Genomic DNA, 21,863 nt, shown 5'->3' on the forward strand with positions numbered 1-21,863 from the left:
GTTCACATAAATTATGAGAGTTAAAAAAAAAACAATTTGTTCGTCAAATCTTCAAACATAAAAAAATCAGATTTTATTTTTTTTTTACTTTTTTCGTCATCATGACAAAAAAATAACATTTAACAATTCGTAGCTAAGCACAATACCAAATAAAACCGATTTTCAATGGCAAAAATCACTAGGTAGTGCCCTCATACGAAATTAAAAAAAAAAAAACAAATTTCAAATTTCACACATGAAATAGAATAAAAAATTAAAAACAAAAAAGTATGACTAGAGAGCCTTATACTGGCAAAAAGGCACGTGTGCCAACAACACGCGGTGTTCCCAAGCGGTCCCCCATCTAAGTACTAACCGCGCCCGACGATGCTTGATTTCGGTGATCGGACGAGAACCGATATTTTCATCGTGGTATGGTCGTTGGCGAAAACTTCTTATCAAAGTTGAAACTTATGAGAAATTTTTCTATTCCAATTGGAATAATATTAGTTAATGCAACGAGACTTTAGATTTAATTAATTGCAATGTGAGTTGTGAGCAGTATTTATTATGTTGTCAAGTTTTCAACCCCTTTCGATTGAATTGAGTTTCTTTAAGGCATAACAACATGAAATACAAAATAATGTTAGTTTTTTTTTTATTTCATATGGTGTTTTAGTAGCAAGTATAAGATAGATGTAATGTTAATTAGCCCACAAAACAAGTATTTTTGACATTTTTTTTTATTTTTCTAAAAAAAAATTATGAGTTGACTTAAAATTTAAAAAAAAATCACTGCCTACTTTCAGGGGCACTGCTTTCAATGCAAATGTACAGAAAAAAATCTCACATGAAAAATCTTACTTAAATGACTTTAACGTAAGTACGAACCAAATACATACATACTATTCACTTATTTTATGAGCTGTTTAAAAAATGTTCACATAAATTATGAGAGTTAAAAAAAAAACAATTTGTTCGTCAAATCTTCAAACATAAAAAAATCAGATTTTATTTTTTTTTTACTTTTTTCGTCATCATGACAAAAAAATAACATTTAACAATTCGTAGCTAAGCACAATACCAAATAAAACCGATTTTCAATGGCAAAAATCACTAGGTAGTGCCCTCATACGAAATTAAAAAAAAAAAACAAATTTCAAATTTCACACATGAAATAGAATAAAAAATTAAAAACAAAAAAGTATGACTAGAGAGCCTTATACTGGCAAAAAGGCACGTGTGCCAACAACACGCGGTGTTCCCAAGCGGTCCCCCATCTAAGTACTAACCGCGCCCGACGATGCTTGATTTCGGTGATCGGACGAGAACCGATATTTTCATCGTGGTATGGTCGTTGGCGAAAACTTCTTATCAAAGTTGAAACTTATGAGAAATTTTTCTATTCCAATTGGAATAATATTATTTAATGCAACGAGACTTTAGATTTAATTAATTGCAATGTGAGTTGTGAGCAGTATTTATTATGTTGTCAAGTTTTCAACCCCTTTCGATTGAATTGAGTTTCTTTAAGGCATAACAACATGAAATACAAAATAATGTTAGTTTTTTTTTTATTTCATATGGTGTTTTAGTAGCAAGTATAAGATAGATGTAATGTTAATTAGCCCACAAAACAAGTATTTTTGACATTTTTTTTTATTTTTCTAAAAAAAAATTATGAGTTGACTTAAAATTTAAAAAAAAATCACTGCCTACTTTCAGGGGCACTGCTTTCAATGCAAATGTACAGAAAAAAATCTCACATGAAAAATCTTACTTAAATGACTTTAACGTAAGTACGAACCAAATACATACATACTATTCACTTATTTTATGAGCTGTTTAAAAAATGTTCACATAAATTATGAGAGTTAAAAAAAAAACAATTTGTTCGTCAAATCTTCAAACATAAAAAAATCAGATTTTATTTTTTTTTTACTTTTTTCGTCATCATGACAAAAAAATAACATTTAACAATTCGTAGCTAAGCACAATACCAAATAAAACCGATTTTCAATGGCAAAAATCACTAGGTAGTGCCCTCATACGAAATTAAAAAAAAAAAAACAAATTTCAAATTTCACACATGAAATAGAATAAAAAATTAAAAACAAAAAAGTATGACTAGAGAGCCTTATACTGGCAAAAAGGCACGTGTGCCAACAACACGCGGTGTTCCCAAGCGGTCCCCCATCTAAGTACTAACCGCGCCCGACGATGCTTGATTTCGGTGATCGGACGAGAACCGATATTTTCATCGTGGTATGGTCGTTGGCGAAAACTTCTTATCAAAGTTGAAACTTATGAGAAATTTTTCTATTCCAATTGGAATAATATTAGTTAATGCAACGAGACTTTAGATTTAATTAATTGCAATGTGAGTTGTGAGCAGTATTTATTATGTTGTCAAGTTTTCAACCCCTTTCGATTGAATTGAGTTTCTTTAAGGCATAACAACATGAAATACAAAATAATGTTAGTTTTTTTTTTTATTTCATATGGTGTTTTAGTAGCAAGTATAAGATAGATGTAATGTTAATTAGCCCACAAAACAAGTATTTTTGACATTTTTTTTTATTTTTCTAAAAAAAAATTATGAGTTGACTTAAAATTTAAAAAAAAATCACTGCCTACTTTCAGGGGCACTGCTTTCAATGCAAATGTACAGAAAAAAATCTCACATGAAAAATCTTACTTAAATGACTTTAACGTAAGTACGAACCAAATACATACATACTATTCACTTATTTTATGAGCTGTTTAAAAAATGTTCACATAAATTATGAGAGTTAAAAAAAAAACAATTTGTTCGTCAAATCTTCAAACATAAAAAAATCAGATTTTATTTTTTTTTTACTTTTTTCGTCATCATGACAAAAAAATAACATTTAACAATTCGTAGCTAAGCACAATACCAAATAAAACCGATTTTCAATGGCAAAAATCACTAGGTAGTGCCCTCATACGAAATTAAAAAAAAAAAAACAAATTTCAAATTTCACACATGAAATAGAATAAAAAATTAAAAACAAAAAAGTATGACTAGAGAGCCTTATACTGGCAAAAAGGCACGTGTGCCAACAACACGCGGTGTTCCCAAGCGGTCCCCCATCTAAGTACTAACCGCGCCCGACGATGCTTGATTTCGGTGATCGGACGAGAACCGATATTTTCATCGTGGTATGGTCGTTGGCGAAAACTTCTTATCAAAGTTGAAACTTATGAGAAATTTTTCTATTCCAATTGGAATAATATTAGTTAATGCAACGAGACTTTAGATTTAATTAATTGCAATGTGAGTTGTGAGCAGTATTTATTATGTTGTCAAGTTTTCAACCCCTTTCGATTGAATTGAGTTTCTTTAAGGCATAACAACATGAAATACAAAATAATGTTAGTTTTTTTTTTATTTCATATGGTGTTTTAGTAGCAAGTATAAGATAGATGTAATGTTAATTAGCCCACAAAACAAGTATTTTTGACATTTTTTTTTATTTTTCTAAAAAAAAATTATGAGTTGACTTAAAATTTAAAAAAAAATCACTGCCTACTTTCAGGGGCACTGCTTTCAATGCAAATGTACAGAAAAAAATCTCACATGAAAAATCTTACTTAAATGACTTTAACGTAAGTACGAACCAAATACATACATACTATTCACTTATTTTATGAGCTGTTTAAAAAATGTTCACATAAATTATGAGAGTTAAAAAAAAAACAATTTGTTCGTCAAATCTTCAAACATAAAAAAATCAGATTTTATTTTTTTTTTACTTTTTTCGTCATCATGACAAAAAAATAACATTTAACAATTCGTAGCTAAGCACAATACCAAATAAAACCGATTTTCAATGGCAAAAATCACTAGGTAGTGCCCTCATACGAAATTAAAAAAAAAAAAACAAATTTCAAATTTCACACATGAAATAGAATAAAAAATTAAAAACAAAAAAGTATGACTAGAGAGCCTTATACTGGCAAAAAGGCACGTGTGCCAACAACACGCGGTGTTCCCAAGCGGTCCCCCATCTAAGTACTAACCGCGCCCGACGATGCTTGATTTCGGTGATCGGACGAGAACCGATATTTTCATCGTGGTATGGTCGTTGGCGAAAACTTCTTATCAAAGTTGAAACTTATGAGAAATTTTTCTATTCCAATTGGAATAATATTAGTTAATGCAACGAGACTTTAGATTTAATTAATTGCAATGTGAGCAGTATTTATTATGTTGTCAAGTTTTCAACCCCTTTCGATTGAATTGAGTTTCTTTAAGGCATAACAACATGAAATACAAAATAATGTTAGTTTTTTTTTTATTTCATATGGTGTTTTAGTAGCAAGTATAAGATAGATGTAATGTTAATTAGCCCACAAAACAAGTATTTTTAACATTTTTTTTTATTTTTCTAAAAAAAAATTATGAGTTGACTTAAAATTTAAAAAAAAATCACTGCCTACTTTCAGGGGCACTGCTTTCAATGCAAATGTACAGAAAAAAATCTCACATGAAAAATCTTACTTAAATGACTTTAACGTAAGTACGAACCAAATACATACATACTATTCACTTATTTTATGAGCTGTTTAAAAAATGTTCACATAAATTATGAGAGTTAAAAAAAAAACAATTTGTTCGTCAAATCTTCAAACATAAAAAAATCAGATTTTATTTTTTTTTTACTTTTTTCGTCATCATGACAAAAAAATAACATTTAACAATTCGTAGCTAAGCACAATACCAAATAAAACCGATTTTCAATGGCAAAAATCACTAGGTAGTGCCCTCATACGAAATTAAAAAAAAAAAAACAAATTTCAAATTTCACACATGAAATAGAATAAAAAATTAAAAACAAAAAAGTATGACTAGAGAGCCTTATACTGGCAAAAAGGCACGTGTGCCAACAACACGCGGTGTTCCCAAGCGGTCCCCCATCTAAGTACTAACCGCGCCCGACGATGCTTGATTTCGGTGATCGGACGAGAACCGATATTTTCATCGTGGTATGGTCGTTGGCGAAAACTTCTTATCAAAGTTGAAACTTATGAGAAATTTTTCTATTCCAATTGGAATAATATTAGTTAATGCAACGAGACTTTAGATTTAATTAATTGCAATGTGAGTTGTGAGCAGTATTTATTATGTTGTCAAGTTTTCAACCCCTTTCGATTGAATTGAGTTTCTTTAAGGCATAACAACATGAAATACAAAATAATGTTAGTTTTTTTTTTATTTCATATGGTGTTTTAGTAGCAAGTATAAGATAGATGTAATGTTAATTAGCCCACAAAACAAGTATTTTTGACATTTTTTTTTATTTTTCTAAAAAAAAATTATGAGTTGACTTAAAATTTAAAAAAAAATCACTGCCTACTTTCAGGGGCACTGCTTTCAATGCAAATGTACAGAAAAAAATCTCACATGAAAAATCTTACTTAAATGACTTTAACGTAAGTACGAACCAAATACATATGTACATACTATTCACTTATTTTATGAGCTGTTTAAAAAATGTTCACATAAATTATGAGAGTTAGAAAAAACAATTTGTTCGTCAAATCTTCAAACATAAAAAAATCAGATTTTATTTTTTTTTTACTTTTTTCGTCATCATGACAAAAAAATAACATTTAACAATTCGTAGCTAAGCACAATACCAAATAAAACCGATTTTCAATGGCAAAAATCACTAGGTAGTGCCCTCATACGAAATTAAAAAAAAAAAAACAAATTTCAAATTTCACACATGAAATAGAATAAAAAATTAAAAACAAAAAAGTATGACTAGAGAGCCTTATACTGGCAAAAAGGCACGTGTGCCAACAACACGCGGTGTTCCCAAGCGGTCCCCCATCTAAGTACTAACCGCGCCCGACGATGCTTGATTTCGGTGATCGGACGAGAACCGATATTTTCATCGTGGTATGGTCGTTGGCGAAAACTTCTTATCAAAGTTGAAACTTATGAGAAATTTTTCTATTCCAATTGGAATAATATTAGTTAATGCAACGAGACTTTAGATTTAATTAATTGCAATGTGAGTTGTGAGCAGTATTTATTATGTTGTCAAGTTTTCAACCCCTTTCGATTGAATTGAGTTTCTTTAAGGCATAACAACATGAAATACAAAATAATGTTAGTTTTTTTTTTATTTCATATGGTGTTTTAGTAGCAAGTATAAGATAGATGTAATGTTAATTAGCCCACAAAACAAGTATTTTTGACATTTTTTTTTATTTTTCTAAAAAAAAATTATGAGTTGACTTAAAATTTAAAAAAAAATCACTGCCTACTTTCAGGGGCACTGCTTTCAATGCAAATGTACAGAAAAAAATCTCACATGAAAAATCTTACTTAAATGACTTTAACGTAAGTACGAACCAAATACATACATACTATTCACTTATTTTATGAGCTGTTTAAAAAATGTTCACATAAATTATGAGAGTTAAAAAAAAAACAATTTGTTCGTCAAATCTTCAAACATAAAAAAATCAGATTTTATTTTTTTTTTACTTTTTTCGTCATCATGACAAAAAAATAACATTTAACAATTCGTAGCTAAGCACAATACCAAATAAAACCGATTTTCAATGGCAAAAATCACTAGGTAGTGCCCTCATACGAAATTAAAAAAAAAAAAACAAATTTCAAATTTCACACATGAAATAGAATAAAAAATTAAAAACAAAAAAGTATGACTAGAGAGCCTTATACTGGCAAAAAGGCACGTGTGCCAACAACACGCGGTGTTCCCAAGCGGTCCCCCATCTAAGTACTAACCGCGCCCGACGATGCTTGATTTCGGTGATCGGACGAGAACCGATATTTTCATCGTGGTATGGTCGTTGGCGAAAACTTCTTATCAAAGTTGAAACTTATGAGAAATTTTTCTATTCCAATTGGAATAATATTAGTTAATGCAACGAGACTTTAGATTTAATTAATTGCAATGTGAGCAGTATTTATTATGTTGTCAAGTTTTCAACCCCTTTCGATTGAATTGAGTTTCTTTAAGGCATAACAACATGAAATACAAAATAATGTTAGTTTTTTTTTTATTTCATATGGTGTTTTAGTAGCAAGTATAAGATAGATGTAATGTTAATTAGCCCACAAAACAAGTATTTTTAACATTTTTTTTTATTTTTCTAAAAAAAAATTATGAGTTGACTTAAAATTAAAAAAAAAATCACTGCCTACTTTCAGGGGCACTGCTTTCAATGCAAATGTACAGAAAAAAATCTCACATGAAAAATCTTACTTAAATGACTTTAACGTAAGTACGAACCAAATACATACATACTGTTCACTTATTTTATGAGCTGTTTAAAAAATGTTCACATAAATTATGAGAGTTAAAAAAAAAACAATTTGTTCGTCAAATCTTCAAACATAAAAAAATCAGATTTTATTTTTTTTTTACTTTTTTCGTCATCATGACAAAAAAATAACATTTAACAATTCGTAGCTAAGCACAATACCAAATAAAACCGATTTTCAATGGCAAAAATCACTAGGTAGTGCCCTCATACGAAATTAAAAAACAAATTTCAAATTTCACACATGAAATAGAATAAAAAATTAAAAACAAAAAAGTATGACTAGAGAGCCTTATACTGGCAAAAAGGCACGTGTGCCAACAACACGCGGTGTTCCCAAGCGGTCCCCCATCTAAGTACTAACCGCGCCCGACGATGCTTGATTTCGGTGATCGGACGAGAACCGATATTTTCATCGTGGTATGGTCGTTGGCGAAAACTTCTTATCAAAGTTGAAACTTATGAGAAATTTTTCTATTCCAATTGGAATAATATTAGTTAATGCAACGAGACTTTAGATTTAATTAATTGCAATGTGAGTTGTGAGCAGTATTTATTATGTTGTCAAGTTTTCAACCCCTTTCGATTGAATTGAGTTTCTTTAAGGCATAACAACATGAAATACCTACAAAATAATGTTAGTTTTTTTTTTATTTCATATGGTGTTTTAGTAGCAAGTATAAGATAGATGTAATGTTAATTAGCCCACAAAACAAGTATTTTTAACATTTTTTTTTATTTTTCTAAAAAAAAATTATGAGTTGACTTAAAATTTAAAAAAAAATCACTGCCTACTTTCAGGGGCACTGCTTTCAATGCAAATGTACAGAAAAAAATCTCACATGAAAAATCTTACTTAAATGACTTTAACGTAAGTACCTACGAACCAAATACATACATACTATTCACTTATTTTATGAGCTGTTTAAAAAATGTTCACATAAATTATGAGAGTTAAAAAAAAAACAATTTGTTCGTCAAATCTTCAAACATAAAAAAATCAGATTTTATTTTTTTTTTACTTTTTTCGTCATCATGACAAAAAAATAACATTTAACAATTCGTAGCTAAGCACAATACCAAATAAAACCGATTTTCAATGGCAAAAATCACTAGGTAGTGCCCTCATACGAAATTAAAAAAAAAAAAACAAATTTCAAATTTCACACATGAAATAGAATAAAAAATTAAAAACAAAAAAGTATGACTAGAGAGCCTTATACTGGCAAAAAGGCACGTGTGCCAACAACACGCGGTGTTCCCAAGCGGTCCCCCATCTAAGTACTAACCGCGCCCGACGATGCTTGATTTCGGTGATCGGACGAGAACCGATATTTTCATCGTGGTATGGTCGTTGGCGAAAACTTCTTATCAAAGTTGAAACTTATGAGAAATTTTTCTATTCCAATTGGAATAATATTAGTTAATGCAACGAGACTTTAGATTTAATTAATTGCAATGTGAGTTGTGAGCAGTATTTATTATGTTGTCAAGTTTTCAACCCCTTTCGATTGAATTGAGTTTCTTTAAGGCATAACAACATGAAATACAAAATAATGTTAGTTTTTTTTTTTATTTCATATGGTGTTTTAGTAGCAAGTATAAGATAGATGTAATGTTAATTAGCCCACAAAACAAGTATTTTTGACATTTTTTTTTATTTTTCTAAAAAAAAATTATGAGTTGACTTAAAATTTAAAAAAAAATCACTGCCTACTTTCAGGGGCACTGCTTTCAATGCAAATGTACAGAAAAAAATCTCACATGAAAAATCTTACTTAAATGACTTTAACGTAAGTACGAACCAAATACATACATACTATTCACTTATTTTATGAGCTGTTTAAAAAATGTTCACATAAATTATGAGAGTTAAAAAAAAAACAATTTGTTCGTCAAATCTTCAAACATAAAAAAATCAGATTTTATTTTTTTTTTACTTTTTTCGTCATCATGACAAAAAAATAACATTTAACAATTCGTAGCTAAGCACAATACCAAATAAAACCGATTTTCAATGGCAAAAATCACTAGGTAGTGCCCTCATACGAAATTAAAAAAAAAAAAACAAATTTCAAATTTCACACATGAAATAGAAAAAAAATTAAAAACAAAAAAGTATGACTAGAGAGCCTTATACTGGCAAAAAGGCACGTGTGCCAACAACACGCGGTGTTCCCAAGCGGTCCCCCATCTAAGTACTAACCGCGCCCGACGATGCTTGATTTCGGTGATCGGACGAGAACCGATATTTTCATCGTGGTATGGTCGTTGGCGAAAACTTCTTATCAAAGTTGAAACTTATGAGAAATTTTTCTATTCCAATTGGAATAATATTAGTTAATGCAACGAGACTTTAGATTTAATTAATTGCAATGTGAGTTGTGAGCAGTATTTATTATGTTGTCAAGTTTTCAACCCCTTTCGATTGAATTGAGTTTCTTTAAGGCATAACAACATGAAATACAAAATAATGTTAGTTTTTTTTTTATTTCATATGGTGTTTTAGTAGCAAGTATAAGATAGATGTAATGTTAATTAGCCCACAAAACAAGTATTTTTAACATTTTTTTTTATTTTTCTAAAAAAAAATTATGAGTTGACTTAAAATTTAAAAAAAAATCACTGCCTACTTTCAGGGGCACTGCTTTCAATGCAAATGTACAGAAAAAAATCTCACATGAAAAATCTTACTTAAATAACTTTAACGTAAGTACGAACCAAATACATACATACTATTCACTTATTTTATGAGCTGTTTAAAAAATGTTCACATAAATTATGAGAGTTAAAAAAAAAACTATTTGTTCGTCAAATCTTCAAACATAAAAAAATCAGATTTTATTTTTTTTTTACTTTTTTCGTCATCATGACAAAAAAATAACATTTAACAATTCGTAGCTAAGCACAATACCAAATAAAACCGATTTTCAATGGCAAAAATCACTAGGTAGTGCCCTCATACGAAATTAAAAAAAAAAAAACAAATTTCAAATTTCACACATGAAATAGAATAAAAAATTAAAAACAAAAAAGTATGACTAGAGAGCCTTATACTGGCAAAAAGGCACGTGTGCCAACAACACGCGGTGTTCCCAAGCGGTCCCCCATCTAAGTACTAACCGCGCCCGACGATGCTTGATTTCGGTGATCGGACGAGAACCGATATTTTCATCGTGGTATGGTCGTTGGCGAAAACTTCTTATCAAAGTTGAAACTTATGAGAAATTTTTCTATTCCAATTGGAATAATATTAGTTAATGCAACGAGACTTTAGATTTAATTAATTGCAATGTGAGCAGTATTTATTATGTTGTCAAGTTTTCAACCCCTTTCGATTGAATTGAGTTTCTTTAAGGCATAACAACATGAAATACAAAATAATGTTAGTTTTTTTTTTATTTCATATGGTGTTTTAGTAGCAAGTATAAGATAGATGTAATGTTAATTAGCCCACAAAACAAGTATTTTTAACATTTTTTTTTATTTTTCTAAAAAAAAATTATGAGTTGACTTAAAATTTAAAAAAAAATCACTGCCTACTTTCAGGGGCACTGCTTTCAATGCAAATGTACAGAAAAAAATCTCACATGAAAAATCTTACTTAAATGACTTTAACGTAAGTACGAACCAAATACATACATACTATTCACTTATTTTATGAGCTGTTTAAAAAATGTTCACATAAATTATGAGAGTTAAAAAAAAAACAATTTGTTCGTCAAATCTTCAAACATAAAAAAATCAGATTTTATTTTTTTTTTACTTTTTTCGTCATCATGACAAAAAAATAACATTTAACAATTCGTAGCTAAGCACAATACCAAATAAAACCGATTTTCAATGGCAAAAATCACTAGGTAGTGCCCTCATACGAAATTAAAAAAAAAAAAACAAATTTCAAATTTCACACATGAAATAGAATAAAAAATTAAAAACAAAAAAGTATGACTAGAGAGCCTTATACTGGCAAAAAGGCACGTGTGCCAACAACACGCGGTGTTCCCAAGCGGTCCCCCATCTAAGTACTAACCGCGCCCGACGATGCTTGATTTCGGTGATCGGACGAGAACCGATATTTTCATCGTGGTATGGTCGTTGGCGAAAACTTCTTATCAAAGTTGAAACTTATGAGAAATTTTTCTATTCCAATTGGAATAATATTAGTTAATGCAACGAGACTTTAGATTTAATTAATTGCAATGTGAGTTGTGAGCAGTATTTATTATGTTGTCAAGTTTTCAACCCCTTTCGATTGAATTGAGTTTCTTTAAGGCATAACAACATGAAATACAAAATAATGTTAGTTTTTTTTTTATTTCATATGGTGTTTTAGTAGCAAGTATAAGATAGATGTAATGTTAATTAGCCCACAAAACAAGTATTTTTGACATTTTTTTTTATTTTTCTAAAAAAAAATTATGAGTTGACTTAAAATTTAAAAAAAAATCACTGCCTACTTTCAGGGGCACTGCTTTCAATGCAAATGTACAGAAAAAAATCTCACATGAAAAATCTTACTTAAATGACTTTAACGTAAGTACGAACCAAATACATACATACTATTCACTTATTTTATGAGCTGTTTAAAAAATGTTCACATAAATTATGAGAGTTAAAAAAAAAACAATTTGTTCGTCAAATCTTCAAACATAAAAAAATCAGATTTTATTTTTTTTTTACTTTTTTCGTCATCATGACAAAAAAATAACATTTAACAATTCGTAGCTAAGCACAATACCAAATAAAACCGATTTTCAATGGCAAAAATCACTAGGTAGTGCCCTCATACGAAATTAAAAAAAAAAAAACAAATTTCAAATTTCACACATGAAATAGAATAAAAAATTAAAAACAAAAAAGTATGACTAGAGAGCCTTATACTGGCAAAAAGGCACGTGTGCCAACAACACGCGGTGTTCCCAAGCGGTCCCCCATCTAAGTACTAACCGCGCCCGACGATGCTTGATTTCGGTGATCGGACGAGAACCGATATTTTCATCGTGGTATGGTCGTTGGCGAAAACTTCTTATCAAAGTTGAAACTTATGAGAAATTTTTCTATTCCAATTGGAATAATATTAGTTAATGCAACGAGACTTTAGATTTAATTAATTGCAATGTGAGTTGTGAGCAGTATTTATTATGTTGTCAAGTTTTCAACCCCTTTCGATTGAATTGAGTTTCTTTAAGGCATAACAACATGAAATACAAAATAATGTTAGTTTTTTTTTTATTTCATATGGTGTTTTAGTAGCAAGTATAAGATAGATGTAATGTTAATTAGCCCACAAAACAAGTATTTTTAACATTTTTTTTTATTTTTCTAAAAAAAAATTATGAGTTGACTTAAAATTTAAAAAAAAATCACTGCCTACTTTCAGGGGCACTGCTTTCAATGCAAATGTACAGAAAAAAATCTCACATGAAAAATCTTACTTAAATGACTTTAACGTAAGTACGAACCAAATACATACATACTATTCACTTATTTTATGAGCTGTTTAAAAAATGTTCACATAAATTATGAGAGTTAAAAAAAAAACAATTTGTTCGTCAAATCTTCAAACATAAAAAAATCAGATTTTATTTTTTTTTTACTTTTTTCGTCATCATGACAAAAAAATAACATTTAACAATTCGTAGCTAAGCACAATACCAAATAAAACCGATTTTCAATGGCAAAAATCACTAGGTAGTGCCCTCATACGAAATTAAAAAAAAAAAAACAAATTTCAAATTTCACACATGAAATAGAATAAAAAATTAAAAACAAAAAAGTATGACTAGAGAGCCTTATACTGGCAAAAAGGCACGTGTGCCAACAACACGCGGTGTTCCCAAGCGGTCCCCCATCTAAGTACTAACCGCGCCCGACGATGCTTGATTTCGGTGATCGGACGAGAACCGATATTTTCATCGTGGTATGGTCGTTGGCGAAAACTTCTTATCAAAGTTGAAACTTATGAGAAATTTTTCTATTCCAATTGGAATAATATTAGTTAATGCAACGAGACTTTAGATTTAATTAATTGCAATGTGAGCAGTATTTATTATGTTGTCAAGTTTTCAACCCCTTTCGATTGAATTGAGTTTCTTTAAGGCATAACAACATGAAATACAAAATAATGTTAGTTTTTTTTTTATTTCATATGGTGTTTTAGTAGCAAGTATAAGATAGATGTAATGTTAATTAGCCCACAAAACAAGTATTTTTAACATTTTTTTTTATTTTTCTAAAAAAAAATTATGAGTTGACTTAAAATTTAAAAAAAAATCACTGCCTACTTTCAGGGGCACTGCTTTCAATGCAAATGTACAGAAAAAAATCTCACATGAAAAATCTTACTTAAATGACTTTAACGTAAGTACGAACCAAATACATACATACTATTCACTTATTTTATGAGCTGTTTAAAAAATGTTCACATAAATTATGAGAGTTAAAAAAAAAACAATTTGTTCGTCAAATCTTCAAACATAAAAAAATCAGATTTTATTTTTTTTTTACTTTTTTCGTCATCATGACAAAAAAATAACATTTAACAATTCGTAGCTAAGCACAATACCAAATAAAACCGATTTTCAATGGCAAAAATCACTAGGTAGTGCCCTCATACGAAATTAAAAAAAAAAAACAAATTTCAAATTTCACACATGAAATAGAATAAAAAATTAAAAACAAAAAAGTATGACTAGAGAGCCTTATACTGGCAAAAAGGCACGTGTGCCAACAACACGCGGTGTTCCCAAGCGGTCCCCCATCTAAGTACTAACCGCGCCCGACGATGCTTGATTTCGGTGATCGGACGAGAACCGATATTTTCATCGTGGTATGGTCGTTGGCGAAAACTTCTTATCAAAGTTGAAACTTATGAGAAATTTTTCTATTCCAATTGGAATAATATTAGTTAATGCAACGAGACTTTAGATTTAATTAATTGCAATGTGAGTTGTGAGCAGTATTTATTATGTTGTCAAGTTTTCAACCCCTTTCGATTGAATTGAGTTTCTTTAAGGCATAACAACATGAAATACAAAATAATGTTAGTTTTTTTTTTATTTCATATGGTGTTTTAGTAGCAAGTATAAGATAGATGTAATGTTAATTAGCCCACAAAACAAGTATTTTTGACATTTTTTTTTATTTTTCTAAAAAAAAATTATGAGTTGACTTAAAATTTAAAAAAAAATCACTGCCTACTTTCAGGGGCACTGCTTTCAATGCAAATGTACAGAAAAAAATCTCACATGAAAAATCTTACTTAAATGACTTTAACGTAAGTACGAACCAAATACATATGTACATACTATTCACTTATTTTATGAGCTGTTTAAAAAATGTTCACATAAATTATGAGAGTTAGAAAAAACAATTTGTTCGTCAAATCTTCAAACATAAAAAAATCAGATTTTATTTTTTTTTTACTTTTTTCGTCATCATGACAAAAAAATAACATTTAACAATTCGTAGCTAAGCACAATACCAAATAAAACCGATTTTCAATGGCAAAAATCACTAGGTAGTGCCCTCATACGAAATTAAAAAAAAAAAAACAAATTTCAAATTTCACACATGAAATAGAATAAAAAATTAAAAACAAAAAAGTATGACTAGAGAGCCTTATACTGGCAAAAAGGCACGTGTGCCAACAACACGCGGTGTTCCCAAGCGGTCCCCCATCTAAGTACTAACCGCGCCCGACGATGCTTGATTTCGGTGATCGGACGAGAACCGATATTTTCATCGTGGTATGGTCGTTGGCGAAAACTTCTTATCAAAGTTGAAACTTATGAGAAATTTTTCTATTCCAATTGGAATAATATTAGTTAATGCAACGAGACTTTAGATTTAATTAATTGCAATGTGAGTTGTGAGCAGTATTTATTATGTTGTCAAGTTTTCAACCCCTTTCGATTGAATTGAGTTTCTTTAAGGCATAACAACATGAAATACAAAATAATGTTAGTTTTTTTTTTATTTCATATGGTGTTTTAGTAGCAAGTATAAGATAGATGTAATGTTAATTAGCCCACAAAACAAGTATTTTTGACATTTTTTTTTATTTTTCTAAAAAAAAATTATGAGTTGACTTAAAATTTAAAAAAAAATCACTGCCTACTTTCAGGGGCACTGCTTTCAATGCAAATGTACAGAAAAAAATCTCACATGAAAAATCTTACTTAAATGACTTTAACGTAAGTACGAACCAAATACATATGTACATACTATTCACTTATTTTATGAGCTGTTTAAAAAATGTTCACATAAATTATGAGAGTTAAAAAAAAAACAATTTGTTCGTCAAATCTTCAAACATAAAAAAATCAGATTTTATTTTTTTTTTACTTTTTTCGTCATCATGACAAAAAAATAACATTTAACAATTCGTAGCTAAGCACAATACCAAATAAAACCGATTTTCAATGGCAAAAATCACTAGGTAGTGCCCTCATACGAAATTAAAAAAAAAAAAACAAATTTCAAATTTCACACATGAAATAGAATAAAAAATTAAAAACAAAAAAGTATGACTAGAGAGCCTTATACTGGCAAAAAGGCACGTGTGCCAACAACACGCGGTGTTCCCAAGCGGTCCCCCATCTAAGTACTAACCGCGCCCGACGATGCTTGATTTCGGTGATCGGACGAGAACCGATATTTTCATCGTGGTATGGTCGTTGGCGAAAACTTCTTATCAAAGTTGAAACTTATGAGAAATTTTTCTATTCCAATTGGAATAATATTAGTTAATGCAACGAGACTTTAGATTTAATTAATTGCAATGTGAGCAGTATTTATTATGTTGTCAAGTTTTCAACCCCTTTCGATTGAATTGAGTTTCTTTAAGGCATAACAACATGAAATACAAAATAATGTTAGTTTTTTTTTTATTTCATATGGTGTTTTAGTAGCAAGTATAAGATAGATGTAATGTTAATTAGCCCACAAAACAAGTATTTTTAACATTTTTTTTTATTTTTCTAAAAAAAAATTATGAGTTGACTTAAAATTTAAAAAAAAATCACTGCCTACTTTCAGGGGCACTGCTTTCAATGCAAATGTACAGAAAAAAATCTCACATGAAAAATCTTACTTAAATGACTTTAACGTAAGTACGAACCAAATACATACATACTATTCACTTATTTTATGAGCTGTTTAAAAAATGTTCACATAAATTATGAGAGTTAAAAAAAAAACAATTTGTTCGTCAAATCTTCAAACATAAAAAAATCAGATTTTATTTTTTTTTTACTTTTTTCGTCATCATGACAAAAAAATAACATTTAACAATTCGTAGCTAAGCACAATACCAAATAAAACCGATTTTCAATGGCAAAAATCACTAGGTAGTGCCCTCATACGAAATTAAAAAAAAAAAAACAAATTTCAAATTTCACACATGAAATAGAATAAAAAATTAAAAACAAAAAAGTATGACTAGAGAGCCTTATACTGGCAAAAAGGCACGTGTGCCAACAACACGCGGTGTTCCCAAGCGGTCCCCCATCTAAGTACTAACCGCGCCCGACGATGCTTGATTTCGGTGATCGGACGAGAACCGATATTTTCATCGTGGTATGGTCGTTGGCGAAAACTTCTTATCAAAGTTGAAACTTATGAGAAATTTTTCTATTCCAATTGGAATAATATTAGTTAATGCAACGAGACTTTAGATTTAATTAATTGCAATGTGAGCAGTATTTATTATGTTGTCAAGTTTTCAACCCCTTTCGATTGAATTGAGTTTCTTTAAGGCATAACAACATGAAATACAAAATAATGTTAGTTTTTTTTTTATTTCATATGGTGTTTTAGTAGCAAGTATAAGATAGATGTAATGTTAATTAGCCCACAAAACAAGTATTTTTAACATTTTTTTTTATTTTTCTAAAAAAAAATTATGAGTTGACTTAAAATTTAAAAAAAAATCACTGCCTACTTTCAGGGGCACTGCTTTCAATGCAAATGTACAGAAAAAAATCTCACATGAAAAATCTTACTTAAATGACTTTAACGTAAGTACGAACCAAATACATACATACTATTCACTTATTTTATGAGCTGTTTAAAAAATGTTCACATAAATTATGAGAGTTAAAAAAAAAACAATTTGTTCGTCAAATCTTCAAACATAAAAAAATCAGATTTTATTTTTTTTTTACTTTTTTCGTCATCATGACAAAAAAATAACATTTAACAATTCGTAGCTAAGCACAATACCAAATAAAACCGATTTTCAATGGCAAAAATCACTAGGTAGTGCCCTCATACGAAATTAAAAAAAAAAAAACAAATTTCAAATTTCACACATGAAATAGAATAAAAAATTAAAAACAAAAAAGTATGACTAGAGAGCCTTATACTGGCAAAAAGGCACGTGTGCCAACAACACGCGGTGTTCCCAAGCGGTCCCCCATCTAAGTACTAACCGCGCCCGACGATGCTTGATTTCGGTGATCGGACGAGAACCGATATTTTCATCGTGGTATGGTCGTTGGCGAAAACTTCTTATCAAAGTTGAAACTTATGAGAAATTTTTCTATTCCAATTGGAATAATATTAGTTAATGCAACGAGACTTTAGATTTAATTAATTGCAATGTGAGCAGTATTTATTATGTTGTCAAGTTTTCAACCCCTTTCGATTGAATTGAGTTTCTTTAAGGCATAACAACATGAAATACAAAATAATGTTAGTTTTTTTTTTATTTCATATGGTGTTTTAGTAGCAAGTATAAGATAGATGTAATGTTAATTAGCCCACAAAACAAGTATTTTTAACATTTTTTTTTATTTTTCTAAAAAAAAATTATGAGTTGACTTAAAATTTAAAAAAAAATCACTGCCTACTTTCAGGGGCACTGCTTTCAATGCAAATGTACAGAAAAAAATCTCACATGAAAAATCTTACTTAAATGACTTTAACGTAAGTACGAACCAAATACATACATACTATTCACTTATTTTATGAGCTGTTTAAAAAATGTTCACATAAATTATGAGAGTTAAAAAAAAAACAATTTGTTCGTCAAATCTTCAAACATAAAAAAATCAGATTTTATTTTTTTTTTACTTTTTTCGTCATCATGACAAAAAAATAACATTTAACAATTCGTAGCTAAGCACAATACCAAATAAAACCGATTTTCAATGGCAAAAATCACTAGGTAGTGCCCTCATACGAAATTAAAAAAAAAAAACAAATTTCAAATTTCACACATGAAATAGAATAAAAAATTAAAAACAAAAAAGTATGACTAGAGAGCCTTATACTGGCAAAAAGGCACGTGTGCCAACAACACGCGGTGTTCCCAAGCGGTCCCCCATCTAAGTACTAACCGCGCCCGACGATGCTTGATTTCGGTGATCGGACGAGAACCGATATTTTCATCGTGGTATGGTCGTTGGCGAAAACTTCTTATCAAAGTTGAAACTTATGAGAAATTTTTCTATTCCAATTGGAATAATATTAGTTAATGCAACGAGACTTTAGATTTAATTAATTGCAATGTGAGCAGTATTTATTATGTTGTCAAGTTTTCAACCCCTTTCGATTGAATTGAGTTTCTTTAAGGCATAACAACATGAAATACAAAATAATGTTAGTTTTTTTTTTATTTCATATGGTGTTTTAGTAGCAAGTATAAGATAGATGTAATGTTAATTAGCCCACAAAACAAGTATTTTTAACATTTTTTTTTATTTTTCTAAAAAAAAATTATGAGTTGACTTAAAATTTAAAAAAAAATCACTGCCTACTTTCAGGGGCACTGCTTTCAATGCAAATGTACAGAAAAAAATCTCACATGAAAAATCTTACTTAAATGACTTTAACGTAAGTACGAACCAAATACATACATACTATTCACTTATTTTATGAGCTGTTTAAAAAATGTTCACATAAATTATGAGAGTTAAAAAAAAAACAATTTGTTCGTCAAATCTTCAAACATAAAAAAATCAGATTTTATTTTTTTTTTACTTTTTTCGTCATCATGACAAAAAAATAACATTTAACAATTCGTAGCTAAGCACAATACCAAATAAAACCGATTTTCAATGGCAAAAATCACTAGGTAGTGCCCTCATACGAAATTAAAAAAAAAAAACAAATTTCAAATTTCACACATGAAATAGAATAAAAAATTAAAAACAAAAAAGTATGACTAGAGAGCCTTATACTGGCAAAAAGGCACGTGTGCCAACAACACGCGGTGTTCCCAAGCGGTCCCCCATCTAAGTACTAACCGCGCCCGACGATGCTTGATTTCGGTGATCGGACGAGAACCGATATTTTCATCGTGGTATGGTCGTTGGCGAAAACTTCTTATCAAAGTTGAAACTTATGAGAAATTTTTCTATTCCAATTGGAATAATATTAGTTAATGCAACGAGACTTTAGATTTAATTAATTGCAATGTGAGCAGTATTTATTATGTTGTCAAGTTTTCAACCCCTTTCGATTGAATTGAGTTTCTTTAAGGCATAACAACATGAAATACAAAATAATGTTAGTTTTTTTTTTATTTCATATGGTGTTTTAGTAGCAAGTATAAGATAGATGTAATGTTAATTAGCCCACAAAACAAGTATTTTTAACATTTTTTTTTATTTTTCTAAAAAAAAATTATGAGTTGACTTAAAATTTAAAAAAAAATCACTGCCTACTTTCAGGGGCACTGCTTTCAATGCAAATGTACAGAAAAAAATCTCACATGAAAAATCTTACTTAAATGACTTTAACGTAAGTACGAACCAAATACATACATACTATTCACTTATTTTATGAGCTGTTTAAAAAATGTTCACATAAATTATGAGAGTTAAAAAAAAAACAATTTGTTCGTCAAATCTTCAAACATAAAAAAATCAGATTTTATTTTTTTTTTACTTTTTTCGTCATCATGACAAAAAAATAACATTTAACAATTCGTAGCTAAGCACAATACCAAATAAAACCGATTTTCAATGGCAAAAATCACTAGGTAGTGCCCTCATACGAAATTAAAAAAAAAAAACAAATTTCAAATTTCACACATGAAATAGAATAAAAAATTAAAAACAAAAAAGTATGACTAGAGAGCCTTATACTGGCAAAAAGGCACGTGTGCCAACAACACGCGGTGTTCCCAAGCGGTCCCCCATCTAAGTACTAACCGCGCCCGACGATGCTTGATTTCGGTGATCGGACGAGAACCGATATTTTCATCGTGGTATGGTCGTTGGCGAAAACTTCTTATCAAAGTTGAAACTTATGAGAAATTTTTCTATTCCAATTGGAATAATATTAGTTAATGCAACGAGACTTTAGATTTAATTAATTGCAATGTGAGCAGTATTTATTATGTTGTCAAGTTTTCAACCCCTTTCGATTGAATTGAGTTTCTTTAAGGCATAACAACATGAAATACAAAATAATGTTAGTTTTTTTTTTATTTCATATGGTGTTTTAGTAGCAAGTATAAGATAGATGTAATGTTAATTAGCCCACAAAACAAGTATTTTTAACATTTTTTTTTATTTTTCTAAAAAAAAATTATGAGTTGACTTAAAATTTAAAAAAAAATCACTGCCTACTTTCAGGGGCACTGCTTTCAATGCAAATGTACAGAAAAAAATCTCACATGAAAAATCTTACTTAAATGACTTTAACGTAAGTACGAACCAAATACATACATACTATTCACTTATTTTATGAGCTGTTTAAAAAATGTTCACATAAATTATGAGAGTTAAAAAAAAAACAATTTGTTCGTCAAATCTTCAAACATAAAAAAATCAGATTTTATTTTTTTTTTACTTTTTTCGTCATCATGACAAAAAAATAACATTTAACAATTCGTAGCTAAGCACAATACCAAATAAAACCGATTTTCAATGGCAAAAATCACTAGGTAGTGCCCTCATACGAAATTAAAAAAAAAAAACAAATTTCAAATTTCACACATGAAATAGAATAAAAAATTAAAAACAAAAAAGTATGACTAGAGAGCCTTATACTGGCAAAAAGGCACGTGTGCCAACAACACGCGGTGTTCCCAAGCGGTCCCCCATCTAAGTACTAACCGCGCCCGACGATGCTTGATTTCGGTGATCGGACGAGAACCGATATTTTCATCGTGGTATGGTCGTTGGCGAAAACTTCTTATCAAAGTTGAAACTTATGAGAAATTTTTCTATTCCAATTGGAATAATATTAGTTAATGCAACGAGACTTTAGATTTAATTAATTGCAATGTGAGCAGTATTTATTATGTTGTCAAGTTTTCAACCCCTTTCGATTGAATTGAGTTTCTTTAAGGCATAACAACATGAAATACAAAATAATGTTAGTTTTTTTTTTATTTCATATGGTGTTTTAGTAGCAAGTATAAGATAGATGTAATGTTAATTAGCCCACAAAACAAGTATTTTTAACATTTTTTTTTATTTTTCTAAAAAAAAATTATGAGTTGACTTAAAATTTAAAAAAAAATCACTGCCTACTTTCAGGGGCACTGCTTTCAATGCAAATGTACAGAAAAAAATCTCACATGAAAAATCTTACTT

The 21,863-nt window shown here is 29.5% G+C and overlaps 24 non-coding genes across 24 annotated transcripts; all 24 read right to left on the reverse strand.

The window, feature by feature from the left end:
* Nucleotides 1–306: 306 nt before the first annotated feature.
* On the reverse strand, nucleotides 307–425 carry LOC129917346 (5S ribosomal RNA). The gene has a single exon (XR_008772710.1). It is a non-coding gene; the product is annotated as a 5S ribosomal RNA (ribosomal RNA).
* Nucleotides 426–1,222: 797 nt separating this feature from the next.
* LOC129917347 (5S ribosomal RNA) lies at nucleotides 1,223–1,341 on the reverse strand. Its single transcript, XR_008772711.1, has one exon. It is a non-coding gene; the product is annotated as a 5S ribosomal RNA (ribosomal RNA).
* Nucleotides 1,342–2,139: 798 nt separating this feature from the next.
* Nucleotides 2,140–2,258, reverse strand: LOC129917348 (5S ribosomal RNA). Its single transcript, XR_008772712.1, has one exon. It is a non-coding gene; the product is annotated as a 5S ribosomal RNA (ribosomal RNA).
* Nucleotides 2,259–3,057: 799 nt separating this feature from the next.
* Nucleotides 3,058–3,176, reverse strand: LOC129917349 (5S ribosomal RNA). The gene has a single exon (XR_008772713.1). It is a non-coding gene; the product is annotated as a 5S ribosomal RNA (ribosomal RNA).
* A 798-nt stretch (nucleotides 3,177–3,974) lies between these two features.
* LOC129917350 (5S ribosomal RNA) lies at nucleotides 3,975–4,093 on the reverse strand. Its single transcript, XR_008772714.1, has one exon. It is a non-coding gene; the product is annotated as a 5S ribosomal RNA (ribosomal RNA).
* A 791-nt stretch (nucleotides 4,094–4,884) lies between these two features.
* LOC129917351 (5S ribosomal RNA) lies at nucleotides 4,885–5,003 on the reverse strand. The gene has a single exon (XR_008772715.1). It is a non-coding gene; the product is annotated as a 5S ribosomal RNA (ribosomal RNA).
* An 800-nt stretch (nucleotides 5,004–5,803) lies between these two features.
* On the reverse strand, nucleotides 5,804–5,922 carry LOC129917352 (5S ribosomal RNA). The gene has a single exon (XR_008772716.1). It is a non-coding gene; the product is annotated as a 5S ribosomal RNA (ribosomal RNA).
* Nucleotides 5,923–6,720: 798 nt separating this feature from the next.
* LOC129917353 (5S ribosomal RNA) lies at nucleotides 6,721–6,839 on the reverse strand. Its single transcript, XR_008772717.1, has one exon. It is a non-coding gene; the product is annotated as a 5S ribosomal RNA (ribosomal RNA).
* Nucleotides 6,840–7,623: 784 nt separating this feature from the next.
* On the reverse strand, nucleotides 7,624–7,742 carry LOC129917355 (5S ribosomal RNA). Its single transcript, XR_008772719.1, has one exon. It is a non-coding gene; the product is annotated as a 5S ribosomal RNA (ribosomal RNA).
* An 806-nt stretch (nucleotides 7,743–8,548) lies between these two features.
* Nucleotides 8,549–8,667, reverse strand: LOC129917356 (5S ribosomal RNA). The gene has a single exon (XR_008772720.1). It is a non-coding gene; the product is annotated as a 5S ribosomal RNA (ribosomal RNA).
* Nucleotides 8,668–9,465: 798 nt separating this feature from the next.
* LOC129917357 (5S ribosomal RNA) lies at nucleotides 9,466–9,584 on the reverse strand. The gene has a single exon (XR_008772721.1). It is a non-coding gene; the product is annotated as a 5S ribosomal RNA (ribosomal RNA).
* Nucleotides 9,585–10,382: 798 nt separating this feature from the next.
* Nucleotides 10,383–10,501, reverse strand: LOC129917359 (5S ribosomal RNA). The gene has a single exon (XR_008772722.1). It is a non-coding gene; the product is annotated as a 5S ribosomal RNA (ribosomal RNA).
* Nucleotides 10,502–11,292: 791 nt separating this feature from the next.
* Nucleotides 11,293–11,411, reverse strand: LOC129917360 (5S ribosomal RNA). The gene has a single exon (XR_008772723.1). It is a non-coding gene; the product is annotated as a 5S ribosomal RNA (ribosomal RNA).
* A 798-nt stretch (nucleotides 11,412–12,209) lies between these two features.
* LOC129917361 (5S ribosomal RNA) lies at nucleotides 12,210–12,328 on the reverse strand. Its single transcript, XR_008772724.1, has one exon. It is a non-coding gene; the product is annotated as a 5S ribosomal RNA (ribosomal RNA).
* Nucleotides 12,329–13,126: 798 nt separating this feature from the next.
* LOC129917362 (5S ribosomal RNA) lies at nucleotides 13,127–13,245 on the reverse strand. Its single transcript, XR_008772725.1, has one exon. It is a non-coding gene; the product is annotated as a 5S ribosomal RNA (ribosomal RNA).
* Nucleotides 13,246–14,035: 790 nt separating this feature from the next.
* On the reverse strand, nucleotides 14,036–14,154 carry LOC129917363 (5S ribosomal RNA). Its single transcript, XR_008772726.1, has one exon. It is a non-coding gene; the product is annotated as a 5S ribosomal RNA (ribosomal RNA).
* An 800-nt stretch (nucleotides 14,155–14,954) lies between these two features.
* Nucleotides 14,955–15,073, reverse strand: LOC129917364 (5S ribosomal RNA). Its single transcript, XR_008772727.1, has one exon. It is a non-coding gene; the product is annotated as a 5S ribosomal RNA (ribosomal RNA).
* An 802-nt stretch (nucleotides 15,074–15,875) lies between these two features.
* LOC129917365 (5S ribosomal RNA) lies at nucleotides 15,876–15,994 on the reverse strand. The gene has a single exon (XR_008772728.1). It is a non-coding gene; the product is annotated as a 5S ribosomal RNA (ribosomal RNA).
* Nucleotides 15,995–16,785: 791 nt separating this feature from the next.
* LOC129917367 (5S ribosomal RNA) lies at nucleotides 16,786–16,904 on the reverse strand. The gene has a single exon (XR_008772730.1). It is a non-coding gene; the product is annotated as a 5S ribosomal RNA (ribosomal RNA).
* Nucleotides 16,905–17,695: 791 nt separating this feature from the next.
* LOC129917368 (5S ribosomal RNA) lies at nucleotides 17,696–17,814 on the reverse strand. Its single transcript, XR_008772731.1, has one exon. It is a non-coding gene; the product is annotated as a 5S ribosomal RNA (ribosomal RNA).
* Nucleotides 17,815–18,604: 790 nt separating this feature from the next.
* On the reverse strand, nucleotides 18,605–18,723 carry LOC129917369 (5S ribosomal RNA). Its single transcript, XR_008772732.1, has one exon. It is a non-coding gene; the product is annotated as a 5S ribosomal RNA (ribosomal RNA).
* A 790-nt stretch (nucleotides 18,724–19,513) lies between these two features.
* On the reverse strand, nucleotides 19,514–19,632 carry LOC129917370 (5S ribosomal RNA). Its single transcript, XR_008772733.1, has one exon. It is a non-coding gene; the product is annotated as a 5S ribosomal RNA (ribosomal RNA).
* Nucleotides 19,633–20,422: 790 nt separating this feature from the next.
* On the reverse strand, nucleotides 20,423–20,541 carry LOC129917371 (5S ribosomal RNA). Its single transcript, XR_008772734.1, has one exon. It is a non-coding gene; the product is annotated as a 5S ribosomal RNA (ribosomal RNA).
* Nucleotides 20,542–21,331: 790 nt separating this feature from the next.
* LOC129917373 (5S ribosomal RNA) lies at nucleotides 21,332–21,450 on the reverse strand. Its single transcript, XR_008772736.1, has one exon. It is a non-coding gene; the product is annotated as a 5S ribosomal RNA (ribosomal RNA).
* Nucleotides 21,451–21,863: the final 413 nt, after the last annotated feature.

Source organism: Episyrphus balteatus, chromosome 3 (genome assembly GCF_945859705.1).
Source record: "Episyrphus balteatus chromosome 3, idEpiBalt1.1, whole genome shotgun sequence".
Lineage (NCBI taxonomy): Eukaryota > Metazoa > Arthropoda > Insecta > Diptera > Syrphidae > Episyrphus > Episyrphus balteatus.